Source organism: Pelobates fuscus, chromosome 5 (assembly GCF_036172605.1).
Source record: "Pelobates fuscus isolate aPelFus1 chromosome 5, aPelFus1.pri, whole genome shotgun sequence".
In the NCBI taxonomy this organism is placed as follows: domain Eukaryota; kingdom Metazoa; phylum Chordata; class Amphibia; order Anura; family Pelobatidae; genus Pelobates; species Pelobates fuscus.
Genome location: NC_086321.1, coordinates 89,757,776 through 89,776,896, shown reverse-complemented (window position 1 = coordinate 89,776,896; position 19,121 = coordinate 89,757,776).

Sequence of the window (19,121 nt, the reverse complement as noted above, 5' to 3'; positions counted from 1 at the left end):
CAAGTGTGTCATGCCTGTAAATGTAGAACAAACTGTGTTCTCATTCAGTAAACCAGTTCTTTGGAGTTCACTTTTATATCTAGAAGAAGCTTGCTTCTGTTTCTTTGTTGTAACTATCTACAGTCTGCTATAGTGTGATAGCTCCTGGGAGAATCATTAGCAGTTTATAGTTCGATAGAACATCCTGTAATACCCGGAGTAGCTCTGCAGTGTATCCTGCTTTGCCGGGGGATTAGCAATTTAAGTAGCAGGGTCCTAGCGCTCAGGGTAAAAGTTTGCCAGGTTAGGTCTGAACTGTTCGGTAACAGAGACGCCAGGACCGTATTACTTCCAACTGAATTGCCAGCGAGGAGAAACACTGTGTTCGCGAGTAGAAAAAGTACAGGCTAATGCAAAGAATCCCACAGGCGATACTAGGCCTGAACTGGTCCGCCTTCAGGGCCAGAGATGTCAGGGCCACATTGTCACAGAAGCCATTTTGATGCATTATTTCTGTGGGTTGTCTTACTTTGTTGTTCACTAAACAAGGAATTGTGGTGATATTTTAAGACACAATAGTTGAACCGGTAATCTCAGCTATTTTTCTAGTCCAATTTTTGGCAATTCTCCACCAATTTAGTATATTAAATAAAGAAATTTATGGTGCATGACAGACAGTGTCATTAAAGTTCTAATTATTCATAGCTGTACCCAGTTGAAAAGAAAACCATTTAAATGGATAGAGTTTACCGATGGATTCACTATATAAAAATGGGAACTTGACTGGGTTTTTTTTATGAGGATAAAATAAGATAAATCCTTTGACTAGGTAGGGTATCTTGCTAGCACAAGCTTAATCAAATAATGCAAGTGTCATATGTGGGATCTTGTAACAAATCACAGGAACAGAGTGCAATACCACAAGAAAATCACAAAGCAAATTGACTATATGAAGCTCTAATCTCCAAAGACATGGTGTGATTAATGGGAATTACTTCTCATTGCAATAGTTTTTATTTTATTACAGAACGAGGGATAGAGAAAGGACCACGGCCTGAAATGAACCTCAAACCAGCCTCGGTCTCAGCCAGCACGAGTTTTTATAGAAATATTCAAGACAGAAGAGGTGTTTCCTAAAACAAGACAAATAAAAGAGTCTGTTATGATGCATGATCTTTATCTGCACTGATTGTGAAAGAAAAAGTTATTTATATTCAATGAAACATTTTACTTGTTCATATTTTTCTCATGTTGTATATTTTAATAATACTAAATGATTAGCTATATATAATAAGCACCAAAGGAAAGTCATATTTCTTTAAAAAAAATATGTAGGGTTGAACTTCACTGTTTTCATAAAACACAGATTTTGAGGTAGTAACAGCTTTTGATGGAGCCCCCGTGCAACAAACACCCCCGAAGGAATAAAATAGTCTTTAAAAAATGTTGTTTCTTTCTGTTTATAAGTTTTGCCTTTTTTACTTTTATTTTTATGAATCAATTCTATTTCTAGATTATCACACTTTTTATTAAAAATAAATAAATAAATAAATCCCTTATTCCCTTTTCATGATAATTAAGCAGAGGTATAAGCTTTTCAGGTACAACCTCTATTAACTTTTCTCATTACGCGTGTATCCCGAGGGGCATAGTGTGAACCGGACTAAGCAATAGAATGCTGGTGTGCAGGAGACTTGTGGATTCGTTATTGACTGAATTACAATTCATCCGAATTTAGGATAACTGGTGGGTCGTCTGAATTTACCTTCTTTCAGTGCATTTTGTCACAGTGTGTGAAGTGCACAAAAGTGTGTACCAGCAATCTGAGTTTGTCATCAAACAAAATACTGAGCTTTCCCTATAACAGCAATTTGCTAAAAAGTTTAAATATCAATGTTAGCTCTTCTAATAGAACTTACCAGCTAACAGACATATAGCTTCATTGTGGTTTATTTTTCATTTTGTTATTTACATCAAATTTTATTGTTTTACATTAACTTGTTTATTTCGAGTTGCAATGCTAACAATAAAATCAGGTAACATATATTGAGATTTTTTTGAGTGTGATCTTTACCAGAAAACATCAAAACGGTAAAAACAAACAAGATGGGAATAGCAGAGAAAAAAAAGGTGGGGGAAATAACATAGGAGAGACCTCAGTAAACCAGCAACAGAACAGAGGAGGGTACATATTGACTTTTTCTTTTTAAAGGTAGAGAGCATATCATTATTTCAAGAGACATCAGGTTAAGTTTAAGGAGGGGGGATTTTAATCGTGACCATGGACTTGTGAAACTTTGCCACCCTGTTATGGGGGAGATTAACACTGAACTAACTGATTGTATTAGCATGTAAAATGGCTCAGTAACTGGGCCACTTGGCCCAACCTTGTGCACAATTTCATCCCACAACATGTGGAACTAAGTCCCTTGCAGCTGTATGTATGCCTCTCACTAAACTAAAACTCATTGGCTCTTACTTCGTTATCTTATTGAATATATATATATATATATTGTCTGTCTGTAAGTTTAATCATGATTAACAATAGAAGAGAACGGATATCCAAGAAACTGAAAGCATCTTACATATTTTTGTAATAAAAACATTTAAAGACACCATGCACCTGGGATTTGGATCCATGTCAGAAATTAGAAAAATATTCTCACTTAATTATCATCTCCGTATTGTGTCTAATTAATAACATTATGATGAACCGAGATAAAGGTGGATTGGTGATAATTACACACATGTATATAGGGTCTGTGTTCTGGAATTCATATATCCCAGTAACGTGGTAGGACTTGTTCCAATACAACTGGGACCCTGATCCAAAATAGTACTTTTATTTTTAATTTTGTTTGCTCTTAACGAGGAAGCATTTGACAAACAAATATCTCTTAAAGAGACACTGTTCATTGATTTATAGTGCATGCATATTTATTACTGGTTTTATAGATCTAAAACATCAACAGATTGCACATCAAAATACAAGAAAAAGAAGCATGGATATAATGCATCACAAATACATTTGAGGTAACAAAGACCCCACCTTGTTATCTATTATTTTCTGTTTTGGTATCTCGATCTGGCTGTAAATCTGTTTATACTGCCTTCTGTAATTCTTGATTCCCTTGACATCTGACATTCTAGACCAAGGCCTATTCTGTGACTATTCTAGCTGCTTGCTGGGATTACAGTTTTGTATATCTTAAGGCATGTTATTTAGTCTGGTCATATGTACTGTATATCATTTAGTTAGGGATATTCTAGAGGTCAAGCTCTCCTTTTTGATTGTGTTTGTGAGAGAAACGCCTCCGTGATAAATACCCTTAAAACTGTGAGTGTAAAGACTTTGGCCATGAGTGGAGAAATAAGAAGTGAGAAGGTCAGTATACCTCTATGCATCAAGTGCTTATATATTGCTGACTCAACTGACTCAGACTTAAAGGATCACTATAGGGTCAGGAACACAAACATGTATTCCTGACGCTATAGTGTTAACACTAGCAACATTTTACTGTATTCAAGCCTGAAGCTGCAGATCTGCATTCTGTGTGCCTCAGAAAAACAAGCAGTCTGCTGACATCATAAGAAGTGGTAGCCTGATTCAATCACAATGCTTCCCCATAGGATTTGCTGAGACTGACAAGGGGGCAGATCAGGGGCAGAGCCAGCATGATTCAGAAACAGCCCTGGCCAATCAGCATCTCCTCATAGAGATGAATTGAATCAATGCATTTTAGGCAGCCATGACCCAGGAAGGATCTCTAACAGCCATCTGAGGAGTGGCCAGTGAAGTTATCACTAGGCTGTAATGTAAACACTGCATTTTCTCTGAAAAGACAGTGTTTACAGCAAAAAGCCTGAATGTAATGATTCTACTCACCAGAACAAATACAATATGCTGTAGTTGTTCTTGTGACTATAGTGTGCCTTTAAGGGCTTAAGACAGACTCTCCTCTGTATCACTCTAGGATGCTTCTTAGTTTCTCACTCCTCTTTAGATTGTCCAGCCACACCCAAATGAAGTCAGGAAGAGCTTCCAATATGGGCAAAACCAAAACGTTATCGTAGCTAACAGGGAATAATACCACAAGTAAGATCCACATGGAATAAAATAACAATCGCAGTGACATATCTATTGTCAATCACGTGTTGTCTAAGTCCATTTGCCTTTTCACAGATTTCTGGTTCCTATTTGCCAAAACTCACTTCCTTGCTATAAAATAACAAATCACTGACACATTTTGACCCCGCCTGAATATTTCTCAATGTGCATAAGACTAAGCGTCCCTAAAGTTCACATTTAAAATCCAGTGTTGGCTCACTATGCTCGTGTGCTTTTTCCTTTCCAGATACACCTTTAATTATTTCGGCCAATCGCATGCGCACAATGCACTTCAAGAAAGATAAAGTCATGGTCGAAATATTTGGCGTTATTCACTAAAGTGAAAATCTGAAAATAATTTAAAGTGAATTTCAGAATTAATGGGACACTATAGTCACATAGCAACTTTAGGTTAATGGAGCAGTTTTGGTGTATAGACTATGCCCATGCTGTCTCATTGTTCAATTCTTTGCCAATACAACCTTAGTGCCACATCCCTGCATGTGACTTACACAGTCTCTCTAAACACTTCCTGTAAAGAGAGATATAATGTTTAAAGGAACAGTATAGGATCAGGAACACAAACGTGTATACCTGACCCTATTTTGTTAAAACACTGTTTAGCCCCCAAGCTCCTCCTTGACCCCTTAAATAGTGGTAAAGCTCACCATATTTCCAGTGCTGAGCAGGTCTGCAAGTGCTGGATCCACCCCCCCGATCCACCTCCATGGCTGAGATAATCAAAACTGATAATCTCAACCAATCCACAGCTTTCCCATAGGATATTTTAAATTCTGATGACCTCAGCCAAGAAGGTGGTGGGGTAGGGGTGGAGCCAAACGCCTCTCTGGACAATCTGCATCTCCCCATAGAGATAATAATAACAAAGTATTTAACCAGGTATAGGTACATTCAGATTACTCTGTTTTCCAAATATGTCCTGGGGATGATGCATTGAATCAATCCATCTCTATGGGGAAAGTTCAGCATCTTAATGCAGATCGTGACCATGGAGCACCTCTAGAGGCCATCTGAGTGACTGCCACTGGATGTGTTACTAAGGAGCAATGTAAACACTGCCTTTTCATTGAAAAGGTAGTGTTTACAGCAAAAAGCCTGCAGGTACTGACTATATTTACCAGAACCACTACATTAAGCTGTAGCTGTTCTAGTGACTATAGTGTCCCTTTAAAACACTTTTATTGCACAGAGTGTTTAATCTATAATTTCCCATCTCCTGCTCTGTATGTGATTAACGTTTAGAGCAGGAGAAAGAAAACCTCTAACGCAAGTTAAAATCTGATTGAAAATGAAACCATTTTTTTTCATGAGGACTGTGTGAATCACAGCCAGGGAAAGTGTGACAAGGGCTGCACAAAAAGTAACAACAGTGATTTAACTCCTAAACGGCAAAGAATTGAGCAGTGAGACAGCAGGGGCAAAATCTATACACCAAAGCCACTTCATTAAGCTAAAGTTGCTTTGATGCCTATGCTATCCCTTTAACCCCTTAAGGACCAAACTTCTGGAATAAAAGGCAATCATGACATGTCACACATGTCATGTGTCCTTAAGGGGTTAATGTTAAAACGGCTTAACTAGAAGACTTCTATGTTAGCTAGGCTTTACTCAGCTACTCTGGCCTTGGATTTGAAATTCACTTTGAATTCACTTTAAATTTCCACTACCCTGATTTTTAAAATTTTTGGATAAGCTCTTCAAATGATGTAATAATTTTGGATAAACTATAACAAAAATATTTTTTTCTAAATATTAGTGTCCAAAAATATATCATATATAAAAATATATATGCAAAATACATCAAACTATGATACTATTAAAATGTTTTTAAAATATATAATACTAAAAGTTTATCAAAAAAACAATTAACTAATTAAAAAACATATCAAAAAATAGTAAATTGGGGGCCTATTACTGGCACATGAAGAGTTGAGAGTGACCAACTGTTATGTCTGTTCTGGAACCTCATTCACCTGATCTGATTGAGCACAATGCAATATTCTGTTTTCTTTCTTCTCTGAAGGGAAATTGAAATTAATCTAGGTATACAATGCCACACAAGTTATTAAATAAATCATAGCACCTACTATTGTAATTTTTTTCAGCTGGGGTCTTTATAATTTTATTCCTCCAGCCACCATATCTTTTTTGTATTGCTTTCTTTTTAATGTGGTTATGATGACAGCAGTAAATGTGGGGAAAGTGAATGGCAGAAATGTAATTGAAATCATAAAAGCAGCCGTGACGCATTAGAAGTCACAGCGGATAGAAGAAAGTGGCATATACAGAATAATATATTCAATTTACTAGTGACTGATGCTCTATGACACACTTCAGTTAACATTCTAAACTCCTAGAACTGCTAATTCACAGCTAGGATGGAGGACCTTGTGTGATCCACTTGTTCCGATGAGTGTTTTTGCAGAAGGATAAGGGGTTTAATCACAATTGTGTGAGTTTACAGCCAAACGGAAAAACATGTTTACAATACCTGACTTAACTAAAAATAAAAAAAAATAAAAAAACACAACAATTTGCAATTTATTAACAATTCAACTATTGCATCGGATTTGTATATTTAGGTAATTTACATTTGGATCTGTTAAACACTAAACCAAATTGCTAAGGAATCAATCAAGTGCCAGATTTCGAGATTTTAGTATGATACAACTTAAGTTGTTTGAGTGGGGATAATGTGATAAGCCAATAGACTTGATTGAAGTACTTGGTTTGGGCAACTAATTTTTTTCTGAAAATAAAGAAACACTGTAGGGTCAGGAACACAAACATGTATTCTAGACCCTATAGTGTTAAAACCACCATCTAGCCCTTCTGCCCCTCCACCCCCTTACCCCTTTAAATATAGTAAGATCTTACTTTTATTAAACTCTGCTGCTGCTGCTGGCTCAGTCCCTGATCTGCCTGCTTGTCTGACATCACCAGAAGTGTTGTTTACAGCCAATCACAATGCTTTCCCATAGGAAAGCATTGGATTGGCTTAGACTGTCAAGGAGGCAGACCAGGGGCAGAACCCGCACAAGTCAAACACAGCCCTGGCCAATTAGCATCTCCTCATACAGATGAATTTAATCAATGTATATCTATGATGAAAGTATATCTATGACGAAAGTTCAGTGTCTCAGAGCAGAGGGTAGAGACACTGAATGGCAGTGCTGCAGACTGTGTAGCACTGCCCTAGGAAGCACCTCTAGTAGCCATATGAGGAGTGGTGAGTGGAGGTATATCCCTAGGCCAGTGAAGGTGAACCTTTTTGAGCCCGAGTGCCCAAACCGCAATACATGCCAACTTTTTTTCCCCTTAAAGTGCCAACATGGCAATTAAACCTGAATACTGAGGTTTAAGTTTAGAAAAAACAACTTGTACTGTTGTCCTAACAAATTAACATCTTCTGCTTTAAAAGAACACAACAGAGATACAAATTTTAAATAATTATATAAATAGATAAATTAAGCTTATATTTATTAGTATCTCCAACAAATGCAACACATACACACAGACTGCTAAACACATTCACACACCGACTGCTTAATACATACACACATCGACACACAGACAGACTGCTAAATACATAGACACAGTCCGCTAAATACACACACACAAACATACACATAGTCCGCTGAATATACACACACACAGTCTGCTGAATACACACACTGCTGAATACACACACAGACAGACTGAGTACACACAGACTGCTGAATACATACACACAGTCTGCTGAATACACACACACACACACACACACACACTGCTGAATACATAAGGACTGCTGAATACACACACACACACACACACACACAGGGGTGTAGGTCTGCTGTGTGTAGGGCGGGCAGGGCTGCTGTGTGCAGGGGGGGTAGGGCTGCTGTGTGTGTGGGGGGGTAGGGGTGCTGTGTGTGATGGGGTAGGGGTGCTGTGTGTGGGGGGGTAGGGTGCTGGGTGTGGAGGGGTAGGGGTGCTGTGTTGGGGTGTTGTGTGAGGGTGCTGTGTGTGGGGGTGGGTGGGGGTGCTGTGGGGGGGTGGGGGTGCTGTGTGGAGGTGCTGTGTGTGGGGGTGGGGATGCTAGGTGTGGGGGGTGTAGGGGTGCTGTGTGTGGGGGTGGGGATGCTGTGTGTAGGGGGAAAGGTGCAGTCTAGGGGTAGGGGTGCTGTGGGGGGGTTGGGGTGTTGTGTGGGGGGGTAGGGTGCTGTGTGGTGGGGGGGGAGGTAGGGGTGCACGGCAACGCTCCACACAGATTGCTTGCGAGAGGGCATAAAAGCTTCTTCCGAGATCCCTCCCCATGCTTCCGTGTCCTCCCGACAAGAAAGCAGAGTAGGCGCCTGGCGCCTGACGTTTTGGGCAGGCAGGCAGCCAGCGACCCCTCCCCCGGCGACCTATGGTCGCGTGCCCACAGAGAGGGCCTGGCGTGCCACCTGTAGCACGCGTGCCCCAGGTTTGCCATCACTGCCCTAGGCTGTAATGTACACACATATTTTCTCTGAAAAGACAGTGTTTACAACAAAAGCCTTAAGGGAAGGATTCTACTAACCAGAACAAATACAATAACCTATAGTTGTTCTTGTGACTATAGTGTCCCTTTACAAAAATTTGGGACCTGTGACAGTTGTTCATTTGACTCATTCACATAGTATGTACACACAGACACACATTCCCCTTTACATGCATATAATGGTACAATAAACGTGGACCTTTACACATGCAGTCATACATATATAACCTACAACACGCATACATGGAAAATAAATGTTAGACTTGTGCACGGCAGAAACATTCAGTTGAGCCAAGCCATGTTTCACAAAGATTTAATTTAGTTTGGCACCTCTGACACTTGTTTACTTGACAGTTTTGTTCCTTCCTCCAAATAATGTCCTTGAAAAATATTCTGAAACAATGTGTTAGAAAAATAGAGTGGAAATGGTACATTATGGTACATTATAAAATATAAGAAGTTGAACATAGCAGTTTGATTGACCAGCCAGTGATTATCCTATTTATTGTACATTTTACTTGTATATTTTGATATCGCACAACATGAGGAGTGCAATATAATTGATTGCGGCAGACTGGGGACCCCTAGACTATTGATGGATGACCCACCTTGGCACCTCAGATGGTTTTACACAACATTTGTTTTGATGCTCTACCTGCCTTTGGGTTAACTGTCATTGCCCTATACCTACATTAACCGCATTAACCTCAGATCACAGAATGTAGATTTACTGGATCCAAAAATATGATCATTTATAACAAGGTTTGACAAAGAACGTCAGAGGGCTGAAATGTTGCCAGGTCCACTTTATGGTTGAAGAACATCACTTGAAAAATGACTTTGGTGTTGCAGCTATGTCATTCATTACATGGGGATTGAGGGTGAATTCAACTTTATAACAACTTGCCTGAGTAAGCAATCATTTTATCAGCCAGATACTTCACCAACAGGGCACAGCAGATGGCAGCTACACCAAACCGCCAACTAACAGCTTTGTGTCCTGGTGCTCCTTTAGCCGCTACCAGACATATCTTTTCCAAAGCCAATGTGCGGCACATTAACCAAATTTAAAATGCTGGCAGAAACAAACTGTAGTTGTGACAAAAACCATCAAGCATGAGACTATATCACATACAGAGGGTCGGTGGTGGTAATTTCTGTCTAATATCCTACCTTCCTGGTACAGTTGTGCAGAAGTGGGGAAAACCCCTTTAACCACAACCCTTATATACCCCAGAACATTGATTGCATTTGAGATATTTCATCACTGGGACTTAATGTAGCTTGATCATAGGCCCATTTATGAATTTACGTTCCCACTTTCCTGTTGGTCCAGAGGAACTCTTACGTATCATACTATGCACTTGAGTTAAACAATATGCAATGTATATGTAATTGCATAACCTATAGAATGTAAGCTCGATTGAGCAGGGTCCTCTTCAACCTATTGTTCCCGTAAGTTTATTTGTAATTGTCCTATTTATAGTTAAATCCCCTCTCATAATTTTGTAAAGCGCTACAGAATCTGTTGGCGCTATATAAATGGCAATAATAATAATAATAACAGTTAGACACCTGGTCCGATGCCTTTGCCACGAAGGTAAAACCTTTGCTTCTTGACTGGTTCCTGTAGGCACATAATATATGTAAGATTCTAGTGAATTTATATTAATTGAACCCCGACCAGCAGCCAAATACTGTTGGCTATTCACAAAAGGCAAATTCGGCTATTTCAACTGAATTTCCTCTACTATTCATCTGCAGTTCAGTTTGTTTAACTCATCCAAATCTCCATATAACATGGACGTTCAGACTTTTTACAAACAGCTGAATTGTACGCGGATTGGCTTTGTATGGGTTATACAATTCCTCTGATATGGACTAGGAGACTTGCACTAAAAACTCAAAGCTTCCTAATCCTATGTCACCTTAATGCTACACCAAACCCCTTTTCACACTCTAAGAATGACTTAACCCTATTATTATTTATCTGCACTTTATTTTCGAATGAATCTCTGATATGATACGGCTCGATTTTGTTTCCACCCAGTTGTTAGTGAACATAGTGAACCACAGAGGAATTTCAATAACTCAATGCATGACAATTGCGTTGAAGCTGAAGTGAATAAACCTTTACATAACTGCCCACATTAAACTGTTAAACGTCAATGGGACGTGAGCATCAGAACTGGACCGTGGAGCAATGGAAGAAGATAGCCTGGTCTGATGCATCATATTTTCTTTTAGATCAAGTAGATGGCCAGGTGTGTGCATCATTTACAAAGGACACGTTCAGAGGTCTTGTGGAGTCCATGCCTTGATGTATCAGAGCTGTTTTGGCAGTACAAGGTGGACATACAAGATATTAGGCAGGTGGTTTTAATGTATATCTATTTGGGTTACTATCAAAAACCATAAACCATTGTCTAGCCTTTTCTCATGAAGGAGTTAAGTACACTGCGTGCAGAATTATTAGGCAAATGAGTATTTTGACCACATCATCCTCTTTATGCATGTTGTCTTACTCCAAGCTGTATAGGCTCGAAAGCCTACTACCAATTAAGCATATTAGGTGATGTGCATCTCTGTAATGAGAAGGGGTGTGGTCTAATGACATCAACACCCTATATCAGGTGTGCATAATTATTAGGCAACCTCCTTTCCTTTGGCAAAATGGGTCAAAAGAAGGACTTGACAGGCTCAGAAAAGTTAAAAATAGTGAGATATCTTGCAGAGGGATGCAGCACTCTTAAAATTGCAAAGCTTCTGAAGCGTGATCATCGAACAATCAAGCGTTTCATTCAAAATAGTCAACAGGGTCGCAAGAAGCGTGTGGAGGAACCAAGGCGCAAAATAACTGCCCATGAACTGAGAAAAGTCAAGCGTGCAGCTGCCAAGATGCCACTTGCCACCAGTTTGGCCATATTTCAGAGCTGCAACATCACTGGAGTGCCCGAAAGCACAAGGTGTGCAATACTCAGAGACATGGCCAAGGTAAGAAAGGCTGAAAGACGACCACCACTGAACAAGACACACAAGCTGAAACGTCAAGACTGGGCCAAGAAATATCTCAAGACTGATTTTTCTAAGGTTTTATGGACTGATGAAATGAGAGTGAGTCTTGATGGGCCAGATGGATGGATTGGTAAAGGGCAGAGAGCTCCAGTCCGACTCAGACGCCAGCAAGGTGGAGGTGGAGTACTGGTTTGGGCTGGTATCATCAAAGATGAGCTTGTGGGGCCTTTTTGGGTTGAGGATGGAGTCAAGCTCAACTCCCAGTTTCTGGAAGACACCTTCTTCAAGCAGTGGTACAGGAAGAAGTCTACATCCTTCAAGAAAAACATGATTTTCATGCAGGACAATGCTCCATCACACGCGTCCAAGTACTCCACAGCGTGGCTGGCAAGAAAGGGTATAAAAGAAGAAAATCTAATGACATGGCCTCCTTGTTCACCTGATCTGAACCCCATTGAGAACCTGTGGTCCATCATCAAATGTGAGATTTACAAGGAGGGAAAACAGTACACCTCTCCGGACAGTGTCTGGGAGGCTGTGGTTGCTGCTGCACACAATGTTGATGCTGAATAGATCAAAACACTGACAGAATCCATGGATGGCAGGCTTTTGAGTGTCCTTGCAAAGAAAGGTGGCTATATTGGTCACTGATTTGTTTTTGTTATGTTTTTGAATGTCAGAAATGTATATTTGTGAATGTTGAGATGTTATATTGGTTTCACTGGTAAAAATAAATAATTGAAATGGGTATATATTTGTTTTTTGTTAAGTTGCCTAATAATTATGCACAGTAATAGTCACCTGCACACACAGATATCCCCCTAAAATAGCTATAACTAAAAACAAACTAAAAACTACTTCCAAAAATATTCAGCTTTGATATTAATGAGTTTTTTGGGTTCATTGAGAACATGGTTGTTGTTCAATAATAAAATGAATCCTCAAAAATACAACTTGCCTAATAATTCTGCACTCCCTGTATGGTCGGCCCATATGGATTTGTATTAGTTGATATGGACAACCAGATAATCTTGTCAATTGCTCCACCTAATGGCTGCATCATGAAATACATTTCTGCTTTTTGCTATTCAGTGATAATGTGAACTAAATGAACATGTGGTTATCAATCTGATTTGTATGTAAGGAGAGAGATGTTATACACACCAAACATTTAATTCTAATTAGAATATATAAATGTAAAAATGTCCACAATGCCACATTTTATGCATGTCTTTTCATGGCTGTTACCCACATGTAGTAATATCTGATGACTGTGATATGTCTTAATACCTATATTATCTATTGTCTGTAGAGTACAGGAAGGAGTTACTTACTCAGTGCCTGACTATTATCACTGCACGATTAAAAAAAAAAAAAAAAAAAAAGAACAAAACCAATTTAAAGAATCTTTGTCTATAAATTATGCATCAGAAGTAAAGGTCACTAATATTTTTATCCTCACATATACACCATTAGTTTAGTTTAGTCAATGTATAAGGGATAACCAGGAAATATATTTAACAGATATTTAAGATGTTTAACTTTAAATACATATTTTTTTAATTCAAGTGTATTTTGACGTGATGTGAAACATTAGTAAAAAAATAACAATATTTTTTAATGTTTCAATAAAATTGGCATTGGTATTCACTAATATTCATTAATAAACACCTTTCAGAGCAGATGTCTAACGATGTTATTATTAGGTGTAATTAGCTGGAGATTTTCGCTATTAGTTTATTCACTAAACTTGCAGGGTTATTCACTAAGGTAAGAATTGTTGAGAATTAAAAGTGAAGTAAGTTCGAAATTTTAGACTAGAATTGTTGAAATGGAAGGACAGATTACTTTATCTATGCTATTTCCACTTTGATGAGTGTCATTACCTTTTTTACACACACTTGGAGATGTTACTGTATATTTTGCAATCCTTATGTGTGCTATGGCAGTATAACACCTAATATGTTGCTCAGCTATGTCATCTTAGTGCAACGATACCCGCATGTGTACCTTTTTCATGGTTATGTGGATGTTGAAGGGGCACATTGGAGACCAAGTCATATGAGTTTTTACCAAACTTTGAATTTTGACGCTGGGCCTATGTGCAATTTCCAAGCACCTTAGCAGGTTTTAAATTAAAACTACCCCACAAAGGCCTACCATTTCTTAAAGTAGACACCCTGGGGTATTTCAAAAGGTATATTCTAAACCTTAGTGTAGGATCATTTTTTTGTTAGTTTGTACCAAGTCTCGTTGCAATTAGCATTTTTTCTGCCTTTTTGACACACACTTGGAGATGTTACTGTATATTTTGCTATCCTTATGTGTGCTATGGCAGTATAACACCTAATATGTTGCTCAGCTATGTCATCTTAGTGCAACGATACCCGCATGTGTACCTTTTTCATGGTTATGTGGATGTTGAAGGGGCACATTGGAGACCAAGTCATATGAGTTTTTACCAAACTTTGAATTTTTTTTTTTTTTTTTTTTATTAAATTCTTTATTTTCGTTTTGGTGCATCAAATCATTTTTTCATACATTCGTGACAAAGATCTTTCTATGAGACTTATGCACCTTTTGGGACAAGCATCATCAATTCAGGTATAACAGTAACAATTGAACAATATGTAGAGATAAGAACAGTGGTATGTTGTCCTGTGTTTTGGGTGTTCATTAAGGCACAGTGTGCTTTTGCTATATACGTGTGCGATATTCTAGTTGGAGTTTGCACTCTGCGTGAGCGTGTGGTGGTAGGGCTGATCATGAGGAAACCGGTATGTGGTGTATGTTTGTTTTGTAGATTAGCCTCTTGTGTATAGTAGCATGAGTGCCTACTTGCCTTAGTGGTGTTGCGCTTTTTGTTGTTAGTAGTTTATCTAGCTTGGGTGCCCCTGACCTAGGGGGCGGCGGGGGGGGTGTGTGATCGTATGTTGGACGCCAGGTGACAGGATTTGCTGTGTGTGGGTTTATTGGGTGTCGTGTAGCCCGAGTCTCTGTGTACGGGCGCTTTATCTGTTAGTCTGTGGTGGTAAATCGTGTGTGTCAGTTAAGGAAAGAGGAGGAGATGGTACGTCTATTGACATAGACGGTTGTCCATAGGTTATTTAACATTTAGAACTTTAAGGCACGGGTGTGCAACTGTTGGGTTGGCAAAGTTCGTAATCGCGGCTCCAAATGTTCACGGCACTGGATGTTGCGATCCACTAGGTCTCGGCTCGTGCTGAGAGGTGTTCTCTGGGCCCCATGTCGCCTCAGACGGGTTTCTCTGTTGCGTAGTCGTCGGGTGAGGCAGTCCCAGTGTGGCTAGGAGAGGGGATGCCTCCTCCACTGAGGTCAATATGTGGGTGATTCCCCCATGGGGTACTTCTAGAGTCCCGTTGGCGCCCCATCTGTAGGCGATACCTGCTGATCGGAGTTGTGTAGTAAGCGGTCCATAGGTTTTGCGCCATAGGAGGGTGGCTTTCGAGAGGTCCTGAAAAAACGTCAGTGATGAGTCTTCAAATTGTAGTCGTGTCTTGTCTTTCAGGCTTGCCATTATGTGGAGCTTATCTTGCACTGAGACGCATCGGAGAATGACGTCTCTGGCTGCTTTGTTCTTCAGGTGGGGGGATCCCGGTAGGCGGTATATGCCATCTGTGTTTATTTTCTTTACCACTGTGTGTGGGAGCACTGTGTTAAGCAGGCGCCTGATATATTGTGGCAGTTCTTCGGTTGTTATTGTCATGGGGATGCCCCGGATTTTGATGTGTGAGCGTCGCTGTCGGTCTTCTATGGTGGACATTTTAAATGATAGGTAAGTTTGCTGGTGCTGTAATTGTTTAATGGCTTCTCCCATCTTGTTCATGTGAGTGTGAACCGACACCACCTCTTTCTCTGTGTTGCTCACCCTTTCTACGACTTTGTTTAATTCTGTCTTGAGGACAGCTGAATCCGCTGCTAGGAGTTTGTGGATATCTGCCAACAGGATTTTCAGGTCCCCTTTAGTGGTAGGGGCTGAATCATCCTCCATCTCCAACAGTGGTGACTGTATTATTTGTGGGTTTCTGGGCGAGGCAGGTCTGGGCTGTGATAGAGACTGAGCCTTGTCCTGCTGTGCTGCAGGGGGGTGCCCTGGTGTGTCCTGGCTCTGTGGTGCCAGAGTGTGTGGCTGTTCAGTCAGCTGCATTGGAATGTGCCCCTGGAGGTTGGATCCCTGCCCTGCTGTACCTGGTAGGTACCTGTGGGGGCTCCCAGGACGGTCTGGGCACTGTTGGGGATGGGGTGGCGCCTGAATATGCTCCGGTGTTACTGCCGTGATAACCGGCCGGGTTTGGGCAGGCCTTTGGAACATGGCCCCTATATCCCCATCCCTGGTACCTTGGTGCCTTTGGGATCGGCGTCCCATGGCCGGGGTGTGTTCCGGAATGTCAGGGATGTCCAGCTGGTATGTCTGGCCTGTATGTTTCGCCAGATGTCCGCACAGGATTTCCTCGAGGCCCAGGCTTGAGGGTGCGTGGTAGGCCCCAGTCTTGTGTTTCCGTTTCTGGAGCTTCTGCGGTTGGAAGAACGGCATTGGAGGGTGTAAGATTTTGTGCTGTAGCCGTCTAGGTGGGTATCTTGGCTGGATGGTTGCAGGAACACAGGGATTATCGTGGATTTAGGCCGTTTGGTCTGGGAGCTGTGAGATATGGCGTCCATTCATGTTGAGTTGCAAGCTCCGCCCCCCAAACTTTGAATTTTGACGCTGGGCCTATGTGCAATTTCCAAGCATCTTAGCAGGTTTTAAATTCAAACTACCCCACAAAGGCCTACCATCAGGGCCGGCCTTAGGCATTTGGGCGCCCTGTGCAAAAAATCTTCACAGCGCCCCCCCCTCCCCCACTCCTTACCCCTTCCCACACACCCTGTCACACACACAGGCAGGCAGACAGCCATACACACACACACACACAAACACAAACACACTCAGGCAGTCATATACAGACAGCCACACACAAACACACACACAGACATAGAATGTGACGGCAGATAAGAACCATTCGGCCCATCTAGTCTGCCCAGACAGTCACACATAGGCAGTCACACACAAACACACACAGGCAGACAGCCACACACACACACACACAGGCAGACAGCCACACACACAGCCACACACAAACACACAGGCAGACAGCCAAACACACAGAGGCAAACAGCCACACACACACAGTCACACACACAGACAAACAGTCAAACACACACAGACAAACAGTCAAACACACACTGTCAGACAGCCACACACACAAAGTCATGCGCAGACAGTCACACACACACACACGCGCAGACAGTCACACACACATACACGCGCAGACAGTCTCACACACACACACACACAAACATAGGCAAACAGTCACACACACACACACACAGGCAGACGGCCACACGCACACAGTCAGACACACACACTCACTAACAGACAAACACACACTAACAGACACAGACACACACTAACAGACACAGACACACACTAACATACACAGACACACACTAACATACACACACACACTAACATACACACACACTAACATACACAGACACACACTAACATACACACACACACACACACACACACACTAACAGACACAGACACACACTAACATATACACACACACACACACTCACCCACATTAACACAGCCTCCTTACCTTTGGGAATGCTGGGGGGGTCTCTTCCTCCCTGGTGGTCCAGTGGCTGCTGGTCTGGGCGGGCGGCTGGCGAGGGAGCACTTCCTCTGAGCTGTTTGCTCAGCTCCCGCGCGCGCCGCAGAGTGAGGCTGGGAGCCGGAATATGACGTCATATTCCGGCTCCCAGCCTCACTCTGCGGCACGCGAGGGAGCTGAGCATACAGCTCAGAAGAAGTGCTCCCTCGCCAGCGCCGCCCGACCCCCCAGCAGCCCGGCATGTCTGTTAGCCGCAAGGCTAACAAGACATTTGCCTTGGGCATTTGGGGGCGGCTTTTTTTGCCGCCCCCTGGAAAATGCCGCCCAAGGCAAATGCCTTGTTAGCATTGCGGCTAACAGACATGCCGTGTGAGCTATGCGGCCGCAGGGCGCCCCCTGCACCATGGCGCCCTGTGCGGCCGCACAGCTCGCACACCCCTAAGGCCGGCCCTGCCTACCATTTCTTAAAGTAGACACCCTGGGGTATTTCAAAAGGTATATTCTAAACCTTAGTGTAGGATCATTTTTTTGTTAGTTTGTAACAAGTCTCGTTGCAATTAGCATTTTTTCTGCCTTTTTGACACACACTTGGAGATGTTACTGTATATTTTGCTATCCTTATGTGTGCTATGGCAGTATAACACCTAATATGTTGCTTAGCTATGTCATCTTAGTGCAACGATACCCACATGTGTACCTTCCTCATGGTTATGTGGATGTTCAAGGGGCACATTGGAGACCAAGTCATATGAGTTTTTAGCAAACTTTGAATTTTGACGCTGGGCCTATGTGCAATTTCCAAGCATCTTAGCAGGTTTTAAATTCAAACTACCCCACAAAGGCCTACCATTTCTTAAAGTAGACACCCCGCGGTATTTCAAAAGGTATATTCTAAACCTTAGTGTAGGATCATTTTTTTGTTAGTTTGTAACAAGTCTCGTTGCAATTAGCATTTTTGTCTGCCTTTTTTACACACACTTGGAGATGTTACTGTATATTTTGCTATCCTTATGTGTGCTATGGCAGTATAACACCTAATATGTTGCTCAGCTATGTCATCTTAGTGCAACGATACCCGCATGTGTACCTTTTTCATGGTTATGTGGATGTTGAAGGGGCACATTGGAGACCAAGTCATATGAGTTTTTACCAAACTTTGAATTTTGACGCTGGGCCTATGTGCAATTTCAAAGCATCTTAGCAGGTTTTAAATTCAAACTACCCCACAAAGGCCTACCATTTCTTAAAGTAGACACCCCGGGGTATTTCAAAAGGTATATTCTAAACCTTAGTGTAGGATCATTTTTTTGTTAGTTTGTAACAAGTCTCGTTGCAATTAGCATTTTTTCTGCCTTTTTGACACACACTTGGAGATGTTACTGTATATTTTGCTATCCTTATGTGTGCTACGGCAGTATAACACCTAATATGTTGCGAGGTCCGTCACTCGTCATTAACGCTTTCCCCTGAGTGACGGACCTAGTCCGTCACTCGTCGTTAAGGGGTTAAAAAATCGTTTACTGATCTACAAAATCGAATGAAACAAACTGCTAAATAGATTCAAAATGTTGTCCTGAGTTTAAAAAAACCCAATGTTTATGTGTTTTTTTTGCTTTTATTTGCAAGTGCTTTTATTTTGCTTTTATTTGCAAGTTATAGGGCTATAAGTACAAGTAGGAAATAGTGGCATTGTAACACTGTTAGGTCATAAATCTCCAAAAAACACCCCACATGTATATATTTTTCTTAAACTAGATAAACCAGGGTATTCATCTAAGAATATTTTGATACTTTCTATGCAGCCATTTTA